The sequence below is a fragment of the Cebidichthys violaceus genome, unplaced genomic scaffold (genome assembly GCF_023349555.1).
Source record: "Cebidichthys violaceus isolate CVI_PGR_0920_01 unplaced genomic scaffold, fCebVio1.0.p SCAF_3, whole genome shotgun sequence".
In the NCBI taxonomy this organism is placed as follows: domain Eukaryota; kingdom Metazoa; phylum Chordata; class Actinopteri; order Perciformes; family Stichaeidae; genus Cebidichthys; species Cebidichthys violaceus.
In genome coordinates, this window is record NW_027176483.1 from 20358048 (window position 1) to 20382327 (window position 24280).

The following is a 24280-nucleotide window of genomic DNA, read 5'->3' on the forward strand; positions in this document are numbered from 1 at the left end:
AGTAAAGATCACGCCAAGTTTCAAAATCCCTTTAAAGATGTTTAATCCGCTCCTACGCTGAGTTAAACAGCAACCAAACCTCTCATGTACATCTAGAAAGAACGAGGGTGTTCATGGGATTAATGAATAACATGCACTGAGTATTGTGTCTGATCAGCACTACATTCCTGGAACACTTGTCCTGCAGTTGTAGTCCTTTTGGGGGGGGGGGGGGGGGGGGGGGACGGTGCAGTATGTAGTCCCCGATCACTTATCATGCACATAATGACACAGAAGGTAAATGTGATTAGATCAGCACTCCCTATTCTGAGAGACGCTTGTGACCTCTTTTGACCAGTTCATCCGTCCTCTCTCCGTCTCCGAGTGGCCTGATCAATGCCGATCATGGAAATTGAGCTCCCAAACCTCGGTCCTGTTGCTGCTATCTGTCGTGTCTGCGTGGCTCTCCCTATCCATGCGTCAAATAAATGTCAAGAAATTCAAAAGGAGGCCGGTCTGCTCCCCCTGTTCTCTAAAAGGGAGCGTTTTAAAACACAAAAGGAGAGGAGGCTCGGTGTACCTGAAGCCCTGTAATCCACTGGCACACTATCTGCTGTTTTTTTTAAATCTTTTCTTCACTCCAGTGTACACTTCTGAGGTTGTATTGTGAACGTATTGTGTTCAAATAAAAGTGGAGCAGTGTGCCAGGCCGGCTGCCTGAATACAATGCTCTCACAATCTGTCTGTACTGAAAATACAGTTCAAATTTTATGTAATTCGAAATTTCCACACACAAAAGGATTCCTGTTTTGATTGGATATTTTCATTAAATCTAGCCTGTGGTGCTCAAAGGAACATAGCAAAGTGCCTAGGAAAGGTAGCGAAGACGAAGGCTGTCAACGAGCGAACACAGATGTTGTAACAGTTGCTGGAAAACCCCAAAGCACGACTTTCAGTCATAATTCGTGAAGACATTGAGACACAGGTATACATGCTACTGAGGAAATTAGTGAAATGGGAAGCAGGTGAGCTAGTTGGCGGAGCAGGTCAGGTGGTGAAACTGGTGGGAAAGAAGTTATCAGAGGGTCAAAACAACACTATCATTCCTCCTGGCGTCCCAACAAGCAGGATGCAAGTTCTGGATGAATCCAGGAGGCAACTTCCTGTTCTGCCGAGTGAAACCAACGCGGAAGTGTCTTAAACTTGCATTCTCTCTAGTGTCCACCAGGGGGCGACTCCTCTGGTTGTATAGAAGTCTAGTCTAAAATGACTCTACTTCTCTCTTGATTTATTCCCTCAGTAAACATTGTAAACATGAGTTTATGGTCTCAATCTCTAGTTTACAGTCTTCTTCAATACAGCATGATGTTCATTTAGTACATTATTCTCCATTTAGAGTCAAACAGACCATAAAGCAGGGGATGCTTTAGGGGCGGGGCTACACAGTGATTGACAGGTTGCTGCAGCTACCAGAGCAGTATGCGGCGTCTAAAAGTACATAAAAGTGAAATTATTAGAGGGGTCAAAATGTAGTTAGTTCATACGTAGGAAATAAGATATCTGCATTTCATGAAATATAGATCAAGACATAGTGTGCATAGAGGAACAGGACACCCAACTGCTTTAACTTATACAAACTGTCTCATTCATTGAAGAGCCAGAGTGCCATATTGGATAGTCTCCGTTTCAAGGCTGCTACTGATAGAACAAGTAAAAAGGCATGAATAAATAATAATAGGAAGAATAAAATAAAACTGTGATCCAGACATTCACACAGTTGCTTTGTTGAAAGTACAGAAGTGACCTAAAAGTAAATTAACATCATATGAAGCCTTGAAGTCTCTACGCCATGGAGGAACTTACCGTCTTCCATGTATAAAAAAGTCTCGCTCAAACAAAACGCACACAACGCGTCCATGTAAACACACTGCGCCGAAGGTTGAGTTAAGACCTACACAAACAAACTCTCAGAATATGGTTCCTAATGTGAGGAATGACAGTCACAAAGCCCAAGGTTTCAGTAAAGTGCGAGCGTGCATCGCTGTGGTGCTGAATGCCGTGCTTCAGTTTAAAAAATATCATTTTTTATAGGTAGAATAAATTCCATCGGGCAAAAGTTTGATTCATTTATGTGCTCAAGTATTACTTTAATTACTCTATAAATTTTCAGTTCCATTCACTGTGGGACTCGAAGGTCAAAGTTCAGTTAATTTTACATTTTAATCACCTCGTCTACTTATTGACGCGTTTGTGTTCCCACAATGCTCGCTGGTTTCTTCTCCTTGATATCCTCTCTGTAAAAGAGCCGAGCGACGGAATACGTACATTTACTCCTGAATCTGAGGTTCTTCAGCTGCTCTCCGTTGGCATGGGACTGGACTCCTTCTCAACAATGAGGCACAGTAGAGTCTGAGTCTGAGGGAATGTTCTGAACCTTCAGCGTATCACAGATCTGGTCCTTCTTGCTGCCGAGGAGCTTTCTAAAACACCGGTGTGACTCTGACACAGCGAGGTCCTTCAGCTCTGTACAGACTTCATGTCATCACATGCAAACTTGATTGAGCAGGTGAGCGAAACACTTCACATGCAGGTATCCCGCTAACGGTACGGCAACGCCATGAGTCATAGCCATGAGTCATATCCATGACTCATATCCATGAGTCATATCCATGAGTCATAACCATGTGTCGTAACCATGTCCTTCTTCCCTTCCTTGTTAAAAAATAAGTCCAGACGTTTGTTTTAAACGCGGCCGGCACATTTCTGATTTCTTTCTCCGATGTCTCCATCTTTGTTTTGATCAGCTTCCGAACAACCACGCTGACCCGGGACCTCTGCTGACCTCACCAGAGAACCACTCTGAGAAAGAGCAATTTTATTATTCTAGTACCAAAAACTTTAAATAAAAGATTGATACTTTGCTTCCGAGTATCGATGCAATGTTACCACGCAACATATCGCGATACTATGCTGTATTGACTTCTTGCTGGCTAGCTTCTTGACTTCCTTCATTGGCACATTGCTGTTTGTTGGCCAACTGTCGATCAGTGGAATACTGCGATGCCATTGGCTGAATGTGCATCATGAGGCCGCGTGCTTAAACACTTACTAGTGCGAATCGTAGACTGTGTATAAGAAGTGGACATAGTCATCGTGAAAGCTCGGGTTCAGCGATTTCACCGTCACTACAGCGGACTGTGAAGGAGAGACGTGGAGACGCCGTATACCTGTCAATCACAGTAAAGCGTCCCCTGCTTTATGGTCTGTTTGACTCTAAATGGAGCATAATGTACTAAATGAACATCATGCTGTGTTGAAGAAGACTTGAAACTAGAGATTGAGACCATAAACTCATGTTTACAATGTTTACTGAGGTAATAAATCAAGAGAGAAGTAGAGTCATTTTAGACTAGACTTCTATACAACCAGAGGAGTCGCCCCCTGATGGACACTAGAGAGAATGCAAGTTTTTAGACACTTTCACATTGTCCTCATTCGGAAGAACTGGAGGTTGCCACCTGGTGCGAATGCATGATCCGAAAAAAAGAGAAACAAGAACGTGGACACTTGTAAAAACTCTCCACGGGGTTCCTTTAAAATGTGAAACCTATCAGCTGTAACCGCCGTATGAAAGCAGTGCAGAGCGACGATCGTGAGCTAGCCAGTGGGGCACGCTCAACTGCACTAACATGCACTGACATGCACTGACATGCACTAAACTGGCCCGGTCTATGTAAACAAAGCAAGGAGAAGCGATACAGTGATGTTATTAGGTCTGAGCCAGTCAGATGGAAAAGTGACTGAAAGGTTTATTTGAGTCATCATGCCCGGGTGCTCTGGGATACACACGCAAGACCTAAAGGACTGTTTGGGGGGCATTTGAATATTCAAAGTCTCGTGCCTAAAAGGAATCAAATAAAACATCTTGTTGTGGATTCAAACCTGGACTTTCTATGTCTCTCAGAAACGTGGCTTCATATAAACTCGCCCTCTGTTGCTTTGAATGTACATGGATACAATCTATTTAGAAGAGATAGATCTAGTGGTAAAGGAGGAGGAGTAATGTTTTAAGTTAAAGAACATCTTAACTGCAGCCAGATTGAGTGGTCAAGTGATGTCAAATTGGAACGTATTGGTCTGAAAGTGTCACTATCATCTCAAATGTCTTTTACTCTTATCTGTCTCTACAGACCACCATTGTCCAAATGTGAATTTTATGATCAGCTTAATTCCATGTTAAAGGAATGTGACTTTGACAAAGAGGTTATATTAATGGGTGATTTTAATGTAAATTGGGAGGATAAGTCTGGAAGAAAATCCCTAAAACGTACAATTGATAGTTTTAATATGACCCAGTTGGTGAACGAACCCACAAGGATAACCCACTCTTCTCAGTCCCAGATTGATTTGATTTTTAGCAATAAATCAGAAAGAATTATCAAAACACACAATATGGTAACTGTTATGTCTGACCATAATTTAATACTTTTAACAAGAAAACTTACAAAGAAACGTTTTAATATCTCTTCTACCAGAAAAGCTTATCAATACCGAAAGGTGACCAAAATTCATTTGAGGATGCTATACAAGGAACTGATTGGAGCAACTGTTTAACGGGTGCAAGTGTAGAGGATGACAGCAACATCTTCTTATCCACAATACAGACCACAATTACCAGTTTCCTTAAAAAAGCCAAAATTGAACAAAATCAAAAGAACACACTTGCATGGCTAAATAGTGACATCTGGAATTTAATGAAAAAACGGGACAATGCGTTAAAACTGGCACTCAAGTGTAAATTAGGAAATGATAGGCAGAAATTCATAATGCTGAGAAACCAGGTAACAAAAGAACTTAGAAAAGCAAAAGGTATTTTTTTTATTAAGATCATTGATGAAGCAGGAGGTAATTCTAAAATAATATGGGATAATCTAAAGACGTTTACAGACAAACATAACAGCAATTCAATGAAGCAACTTAAAATGAATGTGAACGGGTGCCTTACACAAGATGAAGTTGTAATTTGTACAGCTTTCAATTCATACTTCATCAACTCAGGGGAAGCTTTAACTCGAAGCTCCAGTATTGGGCAATTTGATGTTATACCAGTAAATGACGGTCAACCATGCTTCTCTATTCAGGATGTCTCTGAATCTACTGTCACCAGAGTTCTAGGCTCACTCAAGAACTCTAGGGCCAAAGATGTTGATGGAATTGACAATATTTTTCTAAAGAAACACAAAGGCACACTCGCTCAGCCGATCACAAGCATTGTCAACAAATCTCTCAGGCAATGTGTGTTTCCGAAAGGATGGAAATCAGCCATAGTAACACCCATTTTTAAGTCAGGAGATTCAACCGATGTCTCTAACTATCGGCCAATCAGTATTCTAATCATTCGACTGAAACAGCCAACTGCTTCCTCTTAGAGAATGTGAAGCTTAAAATGGATAAAGGGGGTGTAGTAGCAGTGGTTTTTCTTGACCTCAAGAAGGCTTTTGATACAGTTAATCACAATGTCCTGATTAATAAACTGTCAAATTTTAACTTTTCCCGAGAGTCTGCTGAAATCCTACCTTGAAGGAAGAACCCAGTGTGTCAGAGTGGGTAATGTTTCATCATCTACTCTGAGATCTAATGTGGGAGTACCCCAGGGTTCTATTTTAGGACCTTTATTATTCAGTTTATACATTAACTATTTGCCGGGTGTCTGCAATGGGTGTAGTATTCAAATGTATGCTGACGATACAGTGATTTATGTGCACGCAAAGAACAAAGAACACGCTGCACTTAAACTCACGTCCACAATGACAAATGTAACTAAATGGCTTGCAGATTCCTGCCTTCACCTGAGTGTTAAGAAAACTGTTTGTATGTTCTTCACAAAGAGGGCTTGCAAAGTGTCACCGGAGCCAGATGTTTATGTTGCTGGTGAGAGGCTACAGGTAGTGTCAGATTTTAAATATTTGGGATTTTTTATTGATTCTAATCTCTCTTTTAAAAAGCAGGTAAAACATGTGACAAAGGTCTTAAAATTGAATCTCATGAATTTCAGATATATAAGAAACAGTCTAACCATGCAGGCTGCGAAACTGTATTTTAATGCAATGATTGTCCCCCATCTGACCTACTGCTTAACCAGCTGGGCACAAGCCAGCAGCACAACATCAACATCTATTCATATTCTCCATAAACAAGCTCTAAAAACCCAGAAGTCACCATCACTGCAATATCCTCATCAAACACATATCTTGAGTTGGGAGAACCTCATTAAATTCACTGATGTGTGTCTGGTTTTTCAAATTTGACATGGTATGGCCCCGCCTCCACTTAGTGATTTTATTAGACAAAGCGCTCAAAGCAGCAGACTCACTAGATCTGCTTCAAGAGGTGATTGTGTCATTTCACATAGGTCAAGCTCTTTTAGCATATCTACATTCTCTGTGAAGGCAGCTCACTCGTGGAATGCTCTGCCACCACATATACGCACACAAAACATGTACAAAACATTCAAACACAGCCTTAAGGAATGGCTTGTTGCCAATCAGGTGTGCATGCATTGATGTACTGTCTGTCCTGCCTGCTTGTTTTGTCTATATGTGCATTTGTCTTGTTCAGTGTTGCTATTTTCCATGTTTGATATGTGTTATGTGTCTCAGTGTTATATGTGTGCTTGTACTGTAGGTGGTTTGTTCTGCTCTAGTGTCGTACACTTTGCTTTTGCTTATATGTGTATTGGTTTTGTCTATACGTTTCTGTCTATGAATTTTAATTCCATTTTATTTGAAATTTTGTATTTTTTAGGCAGCCTTCGAACATCTGGCCGGGGACAGCAGATGAAAACTAGCCTCTCTGGCTAACTCTGGCTCACCTACAGTTTCACTGTTGATTGGTGTGCATTGTCCCTGCAAAATAAATAAACAAATAAATAAAAAATAAATATCAGACCAACATGTAAAACAAATGCCGTTACACTTATGTAACATGTCGTTTCGGACACGTTCAGGTGCATGTAACGCGCATGTCTGTAAGTTTTATTGTACATTTAGGCTGTCAAGGAACTGCTCTGAGCGAGTAAGCTGAAAGGTTTGGCGTCTTGCTCAAAGGTACCGAAACAAGTTTCACGGAAGCTGTTGGGGATTGAGCGCCCCGTTCATTTCAGTCGCTGCATGAATGCCACCCCAGAGCTCGGCCACGCCCTTATTGTTTGGATTGCTTCCCCGCAGACCACGAGAGCTGACGTTTTTCTTCCCGTCCACTCGGACTCACTCCGTCTTTAATTTCCCCCCTCTGTCATTTTGAGCACAGGGGGAGACCGACAAATTCAATTATACACGGATTTTAGATAAACGCAAAGATTAGAAGGTTCCAGTTAAAGCGGCGTCGCCCCAAGTGGAGCTTACCGGACAGAATCAGTCCCGCCACAAAAGTATTTTTAGCACCTCAAAGAGTTTCCTGGGAGTTACGGTCATATCTACTTGGTTTTCTTGGCTGTGCTATTCTAGATCTGAGCGGTGATTTATATATATATATTTCTTTTTTTTTTTTTTATCGACAAAATCTCAGCGAGCTAATGCTGACTTGATACACTTTCTAAATAATAAATGTATTTTATTTCCATGGAGGAGATATAGGATCCCAGGCACAGACGGCATTAATAAGGCATCAGGAAACCAGGTGAGGCCAGACTAGTGACCCTAAGGTCAGCTGGGTGAATGTGTCACCAGTCTGCTCTTGTGTTTGCACTGAAGCCTCCGCAAAGATGTCACAGAAACACACTCTCCCCACGTGAGTCAGCTGTGTGTGTGTGTGTGTGTGTGTGTGTGTGTGTGTGCATCTGTGAGAATGTTACTCTCACACACAAACACAGACACCATGTGCCATGTGGAATGCTAGTCTGCCGGCTGGCCGGCCCGGCTGCAGTGTCGGGTTGCAGTAGGTGTTCCAGGCTGTGTGACCCTGGCATATCTGTGTTTGTTTTATGTCACGGCCCCTCCCTCTGGGGGAGATGACAGTCCAGCAGCGCCTGAGGGGGTGAAACCTGAGACAGGCAGAGCTTAGTAGTAAACAACAACTCCTTTTGTGTGGCAGAGGCGGCTGCCTTCTGCATTCAAAGATTCTCTGAGTAGAGAAGTGGTGCCCAGCAGTCCCCGGGGGGGGGGTCCTTTGTGTGTGTGTGTGTGTGTGTGTGTGTGTGTGTGTGTGAGTGTGTGTGTGTGGAGGGGGGGGGGGGGCTAAATAAATTTAATTTCACCACTTGTTCATTTAAAGTTAGGACGGTCTAGGTTTAACTTGAGACCAGGGTGTTCTGCAGAGTGAAGCCGATGAGGAAGTGTCTTAAAACTTGCATTCTCTCTGCTGGCCAGCAGGGGGCGACTCCTCTGGTTGTATAGCGTCTATGAGAGCGGTTTGTCCAGCTGTTCTGTCGCTGCTTCTTCTCTTATTATCGTGAATGAACTTCGGCCATAGATCACATATTTTTTTGTTTACATTTAATTTTCTAGAAATATACAAATGGGATTTTATTTTTTACTTTCGGTAAATTATTGCGTTTAAAGTGAGACAATGTAACTTTTGCTAAACAGCAGCCGCTGAGACCACAATAAACTGAAATGAATGATAATTACTAGATACTAAGATATATATATATATATATTTATCTATATATATATATCTATATATATAGATAGATAGATAGATAGATAGATAGATAGATAGATAGATATAGACTAAGATATGGGCCAGTGAGACAGTATACAAGTATCCAAGACACTCAGGGAACGTAGTCAGGCTGAGTTCAAACTGAATCAGTACGTAAGAGAAGCAATGCATCATGGGGCTGCAGAGTACGTGCATACTCAGATATTGTTGCTATTCTAGCATACATTCCTCCAATCTACAGAACCCACAGAATCTATAGAACCCACAGAATCCACAGAATCCATAGAACCCACAGAACCCATAGAACTCACAGAATCCACAGAACCCACAGAACCCACAGAATCCATAGAACCCACAGAATCCACAGAACCCACACCACCAGTTTGAAAGCACTTCATACTCAAATGTTTGCGTTAGAAACAGCCTCATGTCAGCTAAGCAACAGTATCTATTTCACGTTTGCTAACGTTAGCCATATGCTATTGGTCACGCCAGACCAAGTAAGGCTGTTTTAAATAAAAATAAATCATAAATGTTATGAATTAAATATTTCATCTCTATGAATAATACAAAGTTGCATCGCAAAAGTGTTTTTTAAAAAAAAAAAATGGTTTTAATCATTGAAAATCAAACTTTTTTAGTTGTATTTGTATTTTTGAGGACTAACTTCTTCTTTATTTGTATTTAATGTGACATTCAACATTAGGTAATTGAACTCGCACACAGAATTGTCACAGTATTTATTTATTTTTTAATGGTTCGTTGTCAGCTGCTCGCCCGGTGTCCCCCCCCCCCCCCCCACACACACACACACACACACTGAATAGAGTTTGGGCGCTCCACTCTCTTCTTTTGTTGTCGAACACACAGTCCGGCCCCTTCCCCCTCGCGCTCCCTCTTTTCTTTTTTTCTTTCCTCCTCTCTCTCCTCTCTCTCTCTCCCCTCCCATCTTCCCATCCCTCCCTCCCTCACTCACTCCATCCATCCAGGGTGACGCCAGTCCCTCTCACCCCGCCCCGTTCAACTGAGTCCGCCGCGTTCATTTCATTCCTGCTCCCATTCCGCGCATATTTCGCATCCTTCGGGAGAGACGCTGTGCTCGTTTTACTCCCGATTTCGTCAACAGACCCGGAGCCGCGGAGGGAGACCCTGGAGTTGGCGTGAAGTGCTTCCCCGCCGATGCCGTAGCGACTCGGTTCCGTGAAAAGTGTGGGATTAATCCATAAAGAGGCGCATGAATCGAGGTAAGTTCCCAAGGAGGACCCCCCCCCCCCCCACCACCACCGGACGTTTCGCTTGTTGTAAAAAAAAAAACGCCGAAGTCACCGGTTCTGACGGTTCTGCGACATCGACGCGCACTTATAAATGTTAAAGAAGTCTAACAAGCTCATTAATGATCCGCCGCGCGAGCTTCAGCGCGAGGGGGACGTCGCTTTCACTACAGTTTTACTCCCCCCCCCCCCTCTTTCTCCCGGCACTAAAAACAATCACGTCTTCTTCCTCTCGTGGACTAAAACACGCGCTGTCGGATAGTTCTCCATCCGAGTTGCGTTCAGGGACTGACCTACGTGTAGCGCGGAGGATATGAGAGCGATAGAGGGGAGGGGGGGGGGGCAATACACTGCCGTGAAGGCAGCTTAACAAAGCTGGGAGTGAATGGGGAGACTTGTTGCATCGGCGGAGCTTTTCTCCCCCCCCCCTCCCGACACACACACACACACACACACACACACACACACACACACACACACACTGGCGGGTGGGCAGGCCCCAGCTACAGGGAACAGGCCGGAGGCTGATAACGTGCACGCAGAGCAGTGTTTACCCGGTGGACAGAGCACATTGTACGTTACACCGACAACACACGGCTGCAACCCCCCCCCCTGTTGATCTTAAATAAAAACATGACGATATTAATTTAGGATTTTATGATTTGATTTGAGTTCCCACATCTCATTTTTCACTGTAGACGAACGTTTGAGTTCATTTCTTTGGTTTCAGGCTCACGTCATGTTTAAGGTGTCAGTGAGGTAACAGCTTCTTTAATCCTCCTCCTCAGTAATAACCTATGATATCCCCACGTAGTTGTGTTGTGTACTTCCTGTTTGAACATCAACATAAAAGCTCTTGTCCAATTCTTGTACAGGCAGAGATGTGTGCTGATGTGATTATTGGGTGAAGAATGACAGCAGCTCTGCTTCACTGTAACAGAAGGCCTTCCTGAGACCGTGTGAATCTAGAGGGTTTCATGTCATCGGCTGAACGCAAATGTCTAATGGAGACTTTTGTTGATGGACACCCAGGAAATAATAATGACGATGACGTGCGTTATGGTTTTAAGAAGAGAAAAAAAACATTTGTTTGGTAAATAATCGTAGATTGAGTCAATTCTAATTATTTTCTACATTTTTTAAAATCTTTCTATATTTATATTTTTTTAAATCATAATTGAGCTCAAAGCGAAGTCCAGGATTTTGGTCTTTTTTTCTTATTATTTATAATAATTATTATTTATTAATCAGCGATCGATACGGTTGCTGATTAATTGTCTGATTTCAGGTCCAGCGCTGCTCCGAGACCACCGGTGTGTGAGATAGAGGCGGCGTTAAAATGACTTTGAATATTCAGGGAAGCCAAACATCATGAGTGTCTTCATAAAGAAAGACGCACGCCTATTTAGTTGGTCTTTTGGTCCGTGTGTGTGTGTGTGTGTGTGTGTGTGTGTGTGTGTGTGTGTGTGGGCAGCTGGTGTAAAAATATTGATAAATGTGTCACAGCGATGCTCTCCACCTGCAACAATGACTACGATGCATCTCCTCCTGAAAATGAGGATTTTTAAGAAGTGACGCAAATTATTATTTCACCAAAAAATTCACCATTTATGTTTAAATCTCTTCACTTTTTGTTCTCTCCGTTTGCTCCTTTTTTAAAGTGTAAATCATTCCGTCCTGAGGGTGTAACAGGAAGGAGGTGTGTGTGTGTGTGTGTGTGTGTGTGTGTGTGTGTGTGTGTGTGTGTGTCATTGTCTTTGCTGTGTCTCGGCCTGCGAGTGTACAAAGCTTTGTCAGTCACTCTGGGCAAACAGCCTCCCATCGTCCCTCCACTGCCCTCCCCTCCCCTCTCCAGTCCGTTGACATCTGTTTTGAGTGCTCCGTGCACCTGTAGTGACCGGGGAAGTGTGTGTGTGTGTGTGTGTGTGTGTGCGTGTGTGTGTGTGTGTGTCTGAGAGGGAGAGGGAGAGAGGGGAGGAGGACGAAGGGAGGCGCAGAATGCAAATCCAGGAGTTTGTTCGGGGCCTAAGCAACGCAGACTGGCTGACTAACGATCATTTAGTGTGTGTGTGTGCATGTGTGTGTGTGTGTGTGTGTGTGTGTCTGTGTGTCTGTGTGTTTGCCTCTCGCTGTCGAGGCCTGGCAGGCCTATTGTTGAGGCAGCAACAGGCGTCGGTGGACGAGGACGCACCATATGGCCTCTGTGTGCTTTGGCCACACAACCACAGTGTAAGTGTGCATGTCTGTGTGTGTGTGTGTGTGTGTGTGTGTGTGTGTGTGTGTGTGTTCACGTACTTCGCCAATGCTGTTACAGTATGGCGGAGCGGCTGCTCCTCCTCGTTCCGTTTCATCTGTCGTCTCATTTCTGGACGGGGGGGGGGGGGGGGGGCAGAAATCCAGTACACAGATTTCTATGGAGTCGGGGATTAGGAGGCGTAATCCCTCAAGGGGACACGCAACGCTGTCTTGTGACGTCCAGATGTAGTCCCACTCTGTTCCCTGCAATCAACAGGTGATTCTGTGAGTCCTGGAGATTACGAGGCTCTTCTGTGTTCTATTATTATTATGATTATTATTAATGAGGTGTCAATTGGAGAATTTCCTCGTTAAAAAAAAACATCAACACAACTTCCTTTTTCTGCTAAAACTCCTCCATGTCCCCGACAGTCCTGTCTCCATGTCTTTTTAGTGCACATCTCTTTTAATGTTTTGCTCATAAATGTGCTGATTTCCTGCTCTCACCTGGACGTGACGGGCATTTAGAAGCATTAATATTGACGTGAATATAGGAGACGTTCTGTGTTTCATTTTAAAGCAGATAAAAAGTCAAAAGATGAAGAAGGGGGAAGCTTGAGCTCCCATGTAATGACATTTCGGGAGCGGAGCCGGGTTTATTAGAGCAACAATGCTGTGTGGAGGGGGGGTGGGGGGGAGGGAAGGTTGGTCTTCGGGGGTGTGGTGGGGGGCCAGGCTTTGTTTAGGGGATGGGGGGGAACAATAGGCGCCCTCCTGGGTGGGGTGGGGCAGAGAGGAGCCTGTGCCGGCTCGCCCGTCTCTCCTCGTCTTCGTTCCCCATCGGTCCGTCTGTCGTCCCCCCCCCCCCCCCCCCCCAGACAAATAACAAGTCACAATGTATCTTTTAAAAAAAAATGTGTACATTTGTATCCAAGCTGGGATTTGTTTCTATTAGCTTACTTTGCTGATGATGAGAACATCAGAACAGGTCATTCTAAAAACATCAAAGAGAAAAAAAACGACAAAATCGATATATATTTACGAAGTCCTCCCTTGTGTCACTTTCGTCCTCTGGGTGTCAGATGTTTCAGTCACACAAAGTTTTATGAAAGGTGAGTTTGTCTGAACGCACCTTCAACCACCAGATCAACAATACACTGAAAAGACGAGGCCAGAGATTTAAGTGTCTTATCTGTTGTTTTGAGGGTTATGCGCATCAGCACGGCAGCCCGGTCTCTTACAAACTACTTTCCCGCCTAGAGAAACCGCACTTTCAATTGCATTTCCGTGGAAATGTATGTTCTCCTGGATTACGTGTGTGTATCAGGTATAACAAATAATAATCGAATCATCGTCCGCTGAAGTCTGGGTATAGAGGAGGTTGATGCCGTGCCATTCTGCAGAAGGAAAAAAGTCACAAAAATGTCCCTTTTGACCGAAAGCTCATTTATCCAACATCCCGTTATCCTGAAGACAAACGGCCATTGTTCCGAAATCACCAACTCTGCAACAAACAGAAGCACATGGCTAATTGTTATGCAAAAACGACCTTGCTGTAGCAACATTCCTACCATTCCTACAAGCAACATTCCTAACATTGCAAAAGCGTGACCCGCCATACTCTGCCAGCGGTTGGCTTACCCTGATGTTAATCCTGATATTATTACCCTGATATTATTATTACCCTGATATTATTATTACCCTGATGTTAATCCTGATATTATTACCCTGATATTATTATTACCCTGATATTATTATTACCCTGATGTTAATCCTGATATTATTACCCTGATATTATTATTACCCTGATGTTAACCCTGATATTATTATTACCCTGATTTTAACCCTGATATTATTACCCTGATATTATTAATATTATTATTACCCTGATATTAACCCTGATATTATTACCCTGATATTATTACCCTGATGTTAACCCTGATATTATTACCCTGATATTATTACCCTGATGTTAACCCTGATATTATTACCCTGATATTATTACCCTGATATTAACCCTGATATTATTACCCTGATATTAACCCTGATATTATTACCCTGATATTAACCCTGATATTATTACCCTGATATTATTAATATTATTATTACCCTGATGTTAACCCTGATATTATTACCCTGATATTAACCCTGATATTATTACCCTGATATTATTAATATTATTATTACCCTGATATTATTACCCTGATATTAACCCTGATATTATTACCCTGATATTAACCCTGATATTATTACCCTGATATTAACCCTGATATTATTACCCTGATGTTAACCCTGATATTATTACCCTGATGTTAACCCTGATATTATTACCCTGATATTATTATTATTACCCTGATATTATTATTACCCTGATATTATTATTACCCTGATATTAACCCTGATATTATTACCCTGATATTATTATTACCCTGATGTTAACCCTGATATTATTGCCCTGATATTAACCCTAATATTATTACCCAGATATTATTATTACCCTGATATTATTACCCTGATATTAACCCTAATATTATTACCCTGATATTATTATTACCCTGATGTTAACTCTGATATTATTACCCTGATATTATTATTACCCTGATATTATTACCCTGATGTTAACCCTGTAATTATTATTACCCTGATATTATTATTACCCTGATATTATTACCCTGATGTTAACCCTGATATTATTACCCTGATATTAACCCTGATATTATTACCCTGATATTATTACCCTGATATTATTATTATCCTGATATTATTACCCTGATGTTAACCCTGATATTATTACCCTGATATTATTACCCTAATATTATTATTACCCTGATATTAACCCTGATATTATTACCCTGATATTATTACCCTGATATTATTATTACCCTGATGTTAACCCTGATATTATTACCCTGATGTTAACCCTGATATTATTACCCTGATGTTAACCCTGATATTATTACCCTGATGTTAACCCTGATATTATTACCCTGATATTATTACCCTGATGTTAACCCTGATGTTAACCCTGATATTATTACCCTGATATTATTACCCTGATTTTCTTACCCTGATATTATTATTACCCTGATATTATTACCCTGATATTATTATTACCCTGATATTATTATCCTGATGTTAACCCTGATATTATTAGCCTGATATTATTACCCTGATATTCTAGCCCTGATATTATTGCCCTGATATTATTACCCTGATATTCTAGCCCTGATATTATTACCCTGATATTATTACCCTGATATTCTAGCCCTGATATTATTACCCTGATATTCTAGCCCTGATATTATTACCCTGATATTATTAGCCTGATATTCTAGCCCTGATATTATTACCCTGATATTATTAGCCCGATATTCTTAGCCCGATATTCTTAGCCTGATATTCTTAGCCCGATATTCTTAGCCTGATATTCTTATCCTGATATTCTTAGCCCGATATTCTTATCCTGATATTCTTATCCTGATATTCTTAGCCCGATATTCTTATCCTGATATTCTTATCCTGATATTCTTAGCCTGATATTATTACCCTGATATTATTACCCTGATATTCTTATCCTGATATTCTTAGCCTGATATTCTTATCCTGATATTCTTAGCCTGATATTCTTAGCCTGATATTCTTAGCCTTTACCTAACAAACTCAGTCCTTATGCGTCCACCTAGCCAACAAAGGCAATGATCAACGAGAGGCAGAGTCTGTAGGACGGTCCTATGACATCTTTCTGCATAATGGTTTGCCATGTGTTTCTGTTTGTTGCATGAAGAGTTTGTATTTTCAAATGAATGGGCCTTCGGAACAACATGGGTTTCTTTTTGGGATAACGGGCTGTCGGATAAATGGGCTTTTGGTCCGATGGGACATTATAGAGACTATTGGAGTGTCGGAATAACGGGCTGTTGAAACAGCGGACCCTCCCCAGGAGCCTGGGATGGATTGGTTTGTCAACACAGGAGGTCTCTGCTGTTAGTTTCCCATGTGAAACCAAAAGTGACTTGATGTTAATTCAGACCCATAACTTAAATAATGTGGTCAACGTACAGTACTTATGTTGAGCCAAACCAGGATGATAACTAAACCTAACAAAGCAGTTTGGTTGCCAACATAGAACCAAGTGATTTTGTATCGGTTTTATTTTGTTTCGTTTAAATCTATATGTTTGTGTATGTATATGTTTAAAACTAAAATCCCCTCAAAACAAACGTAAGAACGCAGTTTAATTGTGGGGACACAGGCTTCAGCGTGGACATGATCTCAGTCTTTTAGGGTCATAACAACGAGCAGCTAACCCGTGATGGGAAGTCTGAATCAACGTCACGTTTCCTGTCCTTGGCAGGAAGCGAGCTGGAAGTCTAGATTTCCACTACCACTGTTTCCCTTCCCGGTTGGAGGAATTGACACGATAAACACTCGGGGGGGGGGGGGGGGGGACACACAACAGCTCACTCTGCTCTCTGGTACTCTCACAGTGGAAACATGTTTCCCCGCCGCTGTGCTTACGACCTCGTTGTTTTTGTCTTCGCCGGGCTCTGACGGTGATACTTGCTGTCATTTGTTCTGCCGCTCTCTGATAACATCTCCTCACTCTGTGTAGATAGCGATGCATTGTTCACAAAAAGCCAAATAACGGCCGTGTTGAAAAACCAACGGAATAAAAGAAGGGAACAGCTTCTTTTCCCCTACAGCCTGTCACTAATCCTGGCAACTTAGTTTTGCCTTTTGTTCTCTACATTCTGTTAGCGCCTGTGAATGACAGCAGAACACATTCGCACCTCCACCTTCCATTAGTCAGTCTTGCACATTTAAAGTTGAGTCATAACTTATAAAACACCCTTTTTTTCAATTTCGTACACCCATTACAGCCTTATTTTGTCTGTATATACGACCAGTAGCGGCTAGCTGTTTAGCTAATGCTTCGCTAACGTCTGCCAGTTTGCTGTCTTAATGACTCTTTACTTATGCAACAGTTATATTATGTTTTACCTTTCACCATCATTCTAGTAACACAAGGTGCAGTGACTACTCCTTCTGCAGGTGTGACGTAGCTTATTAAAATCTTCTGCTTCGACGGCGTCTCATCGGTGTCAAAATAGACTTTCGAGCCCAATTTGTGGGGGTCGTTCACTGGAGCGTTGACTGCGCAACAGAACTTTCGCGACACGCTTTGTGTTTTCCTAACGATTGCCGATTGTTGTATGTATAGAAGCGTGTTCGCTGACGGCATGCAAGTCAGCAGCTGTCCGTGTCTGTACTGAAGCGTAATCGAGGCCTTAACCCCGTGGCCCCCCCCGGGGACCCCCGGCCCTCATTTTGGCAACAATAGAATTAAAGCTCTCGTAAAGGTAATTGCTAAGATGTAGAAACAAGGCAACATTGGTAAAAAAAAAATAAGCCCAGGCAGGGCGGTGAGAGACAGACAATCAGACGAGTTCTAAAAAAACATACATATGGGGAAAATTAAATATCACAATACTTTATTTCTATCAATATTGCGACAATAATGTTTGGTTAGTTGACCATTGGCACAATATTTTTGATAAATAATCTTCAGATATGGTTTGTATAATGAAGTGAAATAATAGAAGTTTAGAAAATGACATCACTTTCCTGTAAGTTTTCCTTTAAAAACAAGAAAAGTACAACACTAACACCATATTATAATATTACAATATCCAAGACTGTAGCTTGTCCTGTATCACACCATACTTACTGCGCTCACTTTTGGTTTCACCTCAAATTAAGGAGGCTTAGATAATCTGACTAGCCTGTTGGCCTTGAAATATTTTTCATGCGAGTAAGATGTTATCTGATTCAAAATGATGAACTGCAGCTGTAACGAAGCCGTGTTATAACCTTAAATAACCCACTGCACACCAGCATGGGATGTACGGCCGCCGCACTCTCTCCCTCCTAACCTGCATCGGTCTAAATAAAGCAATACCCACATCTTAATGGACCACAGATGGAAAACGCAGTTCAGGGGCTAATTCACTTTGTGTGTGTGTGTGTGTGTGTGTGTGTGTGTGTGTGTGTGTGTGTGTGTTTTGAGATGGAGAGCAGAGCATACGTTAGCTGTAGATTAGCTTTAATTGTTGCGGATGGACGGAGTTCACTGTACTCTCTTTTCACATTCACGGAAACATACGTTGATCCTTCGCCGGGCGGGGAATAAGTCTCAAACAATAACGCACACACAAACACACACAAACACACACACACACACGTGGTGTCTGTCCCCGGCACAACGCGCCCGAGTTCACACTTATTAAATGGTGTTGGTATTGCTACAACCTCCCCAGGCCTCTCTGTCTACTGGTGGAGGATATCGCCTCCTGTGTGTGTGTGTGTGTGTGTGTGTGTGTGTGTGTGTGTGTGTGTGAGAGACGGTCTACATGTGACACCGCCCCCCCGCACCAGGAATAGGCCACACAATGGCTCGGTGTGACTCAGCAAAAAAAAAAAAAACTGGTGTAAGAGGAGGAAGACCAGCGGAGAGGAGAGACGCTAAGCTAAACCTTTTACCGCCACACATCTCCAGGAGGAAATAAGCACTTCACTGTATCAGCGTGCAATCTGTGACCAATTACCGCGCGTGTGCATAAATGGTAATGCCTCGGCGAGAGGAGATGGGCGGAATAACAAGGAGTGCGCCGCCGCGAATGGATGCCTCCTCGCTACTCTCGTAAAGCAAGTCTACCGCTCGCTTCCTCGCCGTCCTTCCTCGAGTGTGTGTTAGCATTAAAGAAAGAAGCGGTGGCGACGCTGCTTCCCCATCCGGGCCCGGTGAATGTCCGCCTTTGTTCTTTTTAAAACACAAAATTGGGTCACAACTACTCGAACCTTTCATTCGGGCATTGAGCAAGATGAATTTGTCAGTAATGGATTAATTGAAATCGTGACCACCTGAACTTTAAAGAGTGAATGCAGAGACGTGCGTCGGCGGTAAGACACAAATCAAGAGTAATGGAGGACTGATTGTTAAGTCTTCGGTGGAAATAGAGGCACAAGAAGCATTTGTGCAATCTGACTGATCATATTGCTAACAACCACCTTCCAGGTTCAATAATGTCCATGACAAACACAACCATAGTGAATCAACGCGGTATGTAGCTTCCCGTTGATCGATTTTCAGTGCACGGTATCTGATGCAGCTGTTCCTTTAAATATTTTAGATAAAGTCCACCAGCTTATATGACCACACAGTTGATAGCATTTTATTTCTCTGCTTTGTGACATCTCTTTAAATCAGGAGGCAACCTCCGGTTCTGCCGAGTGAAGCCGATGCTTCATGTGTTAAAACCTGCATTCTCTCTAGTGTCCACCAGGGGGCGACTCCTCTGGTCGTATAGAAGTCTAGTCTAAAATGACTCTACTTCTCTCTTGATTTATTCCCTCAGTAAACATTGTAAACATGAGTCGCTACTGTTACCACATACCGTAAACGGCGTCTCTACGTCACTCCTCCGCATTCCAAATAAGGTCAAACGAGCCGCTTAAAGTATTTAAGCCGGCGCGCACGGAGCTAGCTACCAAATAACGGTCCACGGTCGTCTTCTCTAGCTGCACGGTTGAGGACTGTTTGTTAGCTTGTTTAGCAGCGGTTACTGATAATAAGTGGTAATTCTGGTAGTAAAGCAGCCGCACCAGATGCTGCGTGTCAAGTGCAGTCCGTCCTCACTGGACGTAAACGCAGCGTGGATGCTCCTGAATACGGTCGGGTCTTTTCAATTGCAAGTCTGCCAATGGCAGAGAGATGCTCGCTCTCAGAAAACGGTAAAAACGGTAAAAAACCTTGTTGTTTAAAGGTTTGAAGTTTGAAATTCAGAGCATTGACATATCAATAGACAATAATTAGCTATGTTAAGGTATAGTGGAGTGATTGAACAGAGGATTGAGGTCAAGATACACTGTAACATTTTACAGCAAAAAAATGTAAATGAGTTTTCTGCACTGCAATTTCTTGTTACTGACGTGTACACAAATCTTCAATAAGCTGATATTGAAGGTATATTGATACCTATGTATAAATATCAATATACCTAATACGTATCTATAAAGTATAAATATAAGCCCATGCCCAAGTTGTCGTGTCACAGCTGCTTTATCCAGCTTTTTGAATGTGAGATGACAGCAACGGGTCATCCATCATGTGTGATGAAAGCTGTTCAAAAGGGTCTGGGTCTGGGTCTGGGTTGGACTACGGACCTCTCTTAACATGCAGTTGATCCCAGAGATCACTGCACAGCAACGCAGACCAAGCAGAACACACAACTCTGTGTTCAACTCACACAAACATCCATCACCATAGTGCACTTATTAGTGTGATAAGAGAAAGAGGTGTGTGGCCCCTCAGGGACACATCAGCTCAAATACATTCTGACTGTTTGAATAACATGAGGTGCAAATGATGTGTCCACCGTGGAGGCTGTTAGGACGGCAAGATAAATGGTGACACTTTGGTCACATTTGCGCACGAGCAAAAAAAAAAAAAAAAAAGGCAGAAAATATCAACCTCAGATACTGAACTTTTAGCTGTAAGGGAACATTAAAACATGGCAAAACATTGTAAAGTGGACCCATGTTTGCTTTGAGGATTATGAGAAAATCCTCTTTTATCAAACCTGTGTGTGTGTGTGTGTGTGTGTGTGTGTGTGTGTGTGTGTGTGTGTGTGTGCACATGTTGGAAGCAGTTAAAACAGATGCCGTTGAGTGGTCCAACAGAAGAGTGAGTGAAAGGAACTGACTAGCTTGTGATAACGCATTCAACTACCAACAGGACCCCCTGCTGACACACACACACACACACACACACACACACACACACACACACACTCACACTCAAAACCCTCTGGTAATGCAGGCACTCGCACATGAGTCGCATTACATATCATTACAACCTCACTGGCCCTGCTTTTAAGAACATGGCGGCTGAAGGGGCCGCGCTCACCAACACATATGTGCGGTTGGCATGCGGACGCAGCCCGGCGAGAGCTGTGTGCCGGGAGTGAAGGAGGAAGAAAGGGCGGCACAGAGGGGAGAGCGACCAGAGTCCAAGGCAGCTGCAGGGCTGTGGCTGTGTGCCCCCTGTGTGTGTGTGTGTGTGTGTGTGTGTGTGTGTGTGTGCGCGCTCCTCTGAGGGCTGGCACTGACACCATGAAGCCTGCTCTCCCTGGCTGAAGTAGGCCCAGGCCTGCCTGGTGACAGAGAGAGACGCACCGAGAGGTGGGGGGGGGGGGGGGGGGGGCAGCCAGGGTGCGGAGGAGTCGTCCAGTCAGAGTTGATTGTTCTGTGACTAATGTCTCTCTCCGGCGTCCATCTGCTGCCCCCCCCCCCCCTTCTCACTCGCGTCTCCAGAGCCTCGGTGGGATTCTTCTGGTGACCGTGAAACCGCTCTTCTCCGCTCTCCTCCTGGTTCTCACCACAACGAGCGGCTAAAAGTCACCGCAGTCAAAATTCGTGATCGGAAGTCATGAATCCATCGCGGGGTTTGCGATGGATGGAGTGTGGTGATTCGATATCTCAGATGGCACCGTTAAAACTTAAAGCTGTTGAACCAAAAACAGAGCTAAAGAGTGTCATGTTGGTATCGGTTGGTATTCGCCGCTCCCAAAGAAAAACAACCAATCGGAGCCGAGGAGTCTCTGACGCGGTCCCTACTCGGGACGCCTGAAAACAAATATGAATGAAGATTGGGTTTGTTTTAAGTGTGCCGTTTACTGTTCAGCTGTAAAAACGTTTGCTGGAGTGACGGCTGCGTTACGGATTCCTCGGCTCTGATTGGTCGTTTTTTTTCTTGGCGGAGTCTTGCTCTCGTGGTGCGAACACGGCGTTCACGTACAGCTGTCAGGATATAGTGACAGTTTGACCAAATACGATATAAAGTTATGGCCTGTTGAAGTTACCAACTTCTGCTTTAAGTTATCACTTATAAACCTTCTGACACCAGCAGCTGGTGCAGCAGATCTGAATGTGATCCCAGCTCTCTGGTTGATCAGCTGCCTTGTGGGGAATTTACCTACCTAAATCATTTACAAACACACACATACACACACACACACACACACACACACACACACACACACGTGCAGGAGCAGCGCTCACACAACAGTGGGATTTATTTCAACATTTGTATGGTGTGGCACCGGCGGTTGCGGTGGTGAGCGCCGTCGCCTCGCAGCAAGAGGATTCTGGGTATTTCTGTTTTGGCAGTGATTTTCCTCACGGTCGTCCAACGTCCTCCCACAGTACGAAGACATTTTACGCTCGTTTTCATGTTCTTATAGGACTTAAAAGTATGCAATTTAAGCATTATTATTACCATAGCCCAAAAAGCTTAATGACAAAACTTGCTCCAGTTAAAACAATGTCACGTTCACATATTACATCTTCTGGAGATGTTCGCCCGATGAAGACACTTCCTGTAAATCAGGAGAGCAGATTCAGAAGATGTTATCAGTGTGACATCGCACATTTGTAATGAACTAGTTCCGTTACAAATTCATGTCATTGATTCATTTATTCCTATTTTGGGCTCTTTTTGGAGCAGCTGAAACTGAAAGAAAACTGACTTGTGTTCCTGTCGCTCTGACGAACATTACTCCATTATTTACTCTCCTTTTAGCTCTGTTTTGGTCTCCGCCAACCTCTGAATGCTAAATGCTCCTCTATGTTCTCCAGCCTAAAAAGACGATAGGTACTTTCACCGCAGAAGGCACGTTATCGTTACGAGTCACCTGTCAACGATTCAAACCTTCAATTAATACAAGCAGTCGGATAGATCCCTATTTATTTAGAAAGTGCTTTCAAAAATCTGACCACAACAGTCTATAATATAAAAGCTGATGGAAAATCTTTTCAATTCCTTTTGCAGTGGATTACAAGTGTTTTGTAATCTACAAAAAGAGGTTTTCACATATCAGCTCTGAGACGGGGCACTTTCTAAATGTCTATGGCATTTTACACTGCATAGATTAGCTTAGCTTAGCGGCTCACAAACTCATTCTTTCTCATAGTTCTTCTGTTCTTCGTTCAAACCGCTGCATCGACAGAACAGCAGCACGGTCCGACTTCAGCCTTCGTGGGCGTTTTTTGTTTTTCTGTCTTCAGCCCGGCGTTGTCGAAACAACGCCGGGCTTGGTGGAACCAAACTCCAGATCATGTTCCGTCGCTTCGTGATGCGTCGAGAAATTTCCGCAACCTCCGCCACGCTCTCCGCCGTCTTCTACCACCAACGGTAGCTGGAGTAGTGTGTTTAGCCACGTGTTGGTGACATATTGATCGTTGCGAACACGCTGACGTCAGGAGTGCTTTGAAAAAGTTCCGATCATACACAGTGTGATGACCTCAGTGATTCGTGAAGAAGGTAACTTCACTTCTTCACGTTCGCACAGTTGCACAAAGAAATGCGGAAACGGAGGAAACAAATATCGCCGCTGGTGCTCAACCGCACAGCCCAGCCGGATGAATGAGTCCTTGTTTGGATGGTTAAGTGCTGGGGGGGGGGGGAGCAGGGGGAGGAAAGCCAGGGTGGGTACGTTGGAGAGGAAACGGAAATGAGGGAGAATACAATAAAGCGTGAAGAAAGAACCAGAGGACAAACTCCAGTGACACCAGCAGACCTCGTTCACTACGCTCGACCCCCCAGGAGTTTAAAAACGGACGGGGTTAAAATGTGTCCACAATGTTGCCCGCTGCTTTACAGGCTTCAGTTGCACGTGTGCACGTGCACACTGTCAAGTGTAATTGTGTTAAAATTAGCCAGACACACACACACACACACACACACACACACACACACACACACTGACATAGACTTCACACTGCAGGCTTGTGCAGGCTGTGGCAAGGGACAGTGCATGGGAAGTGTGAACAGTCGAAGAGCAGACAAAATGACATGTGTTCGCCCAAGGAGCTGGCACTGTAATTGCGTGTCTGTGTGTGTGTGTGTGTGTGTGTGTGTGTGTGTGTATGTCAGTGTGTGAGTGTGGTGTGTACTACGCCAACCCTGCTGTTTACTGTGGGGGATTCTAGAAGAATTGTAGGCAGCTGGCAAGCCCCTTCAGTTTCTTCCTGAATCTGCTGGTAGCTTGAGTGTAGTAGTGGTCTCCGTCCGTCCG

General features: G+C 43.3%; 1 protein-coding gene across 1 annotated transcript in view; it reads left to right on the forward strand.

Moving 5' to 3' along the window:
- Positions 1-9650: 9650 nt before the first annotated feature.
- Positions 9651-24280, forward strand: part of tead1a (TEA domain family member 1a) — a 35275-nt gene continuing 20645 nt past the window's right edge. The window contains exon 1 of the mRNA XM_068722739.1: positions 9651-9884. The gene's annotated coding sequence lies outside the window, so the exon portion shown is untranslated. The remainder of the gene's footprint in view (positions 9885-24280) is intronic.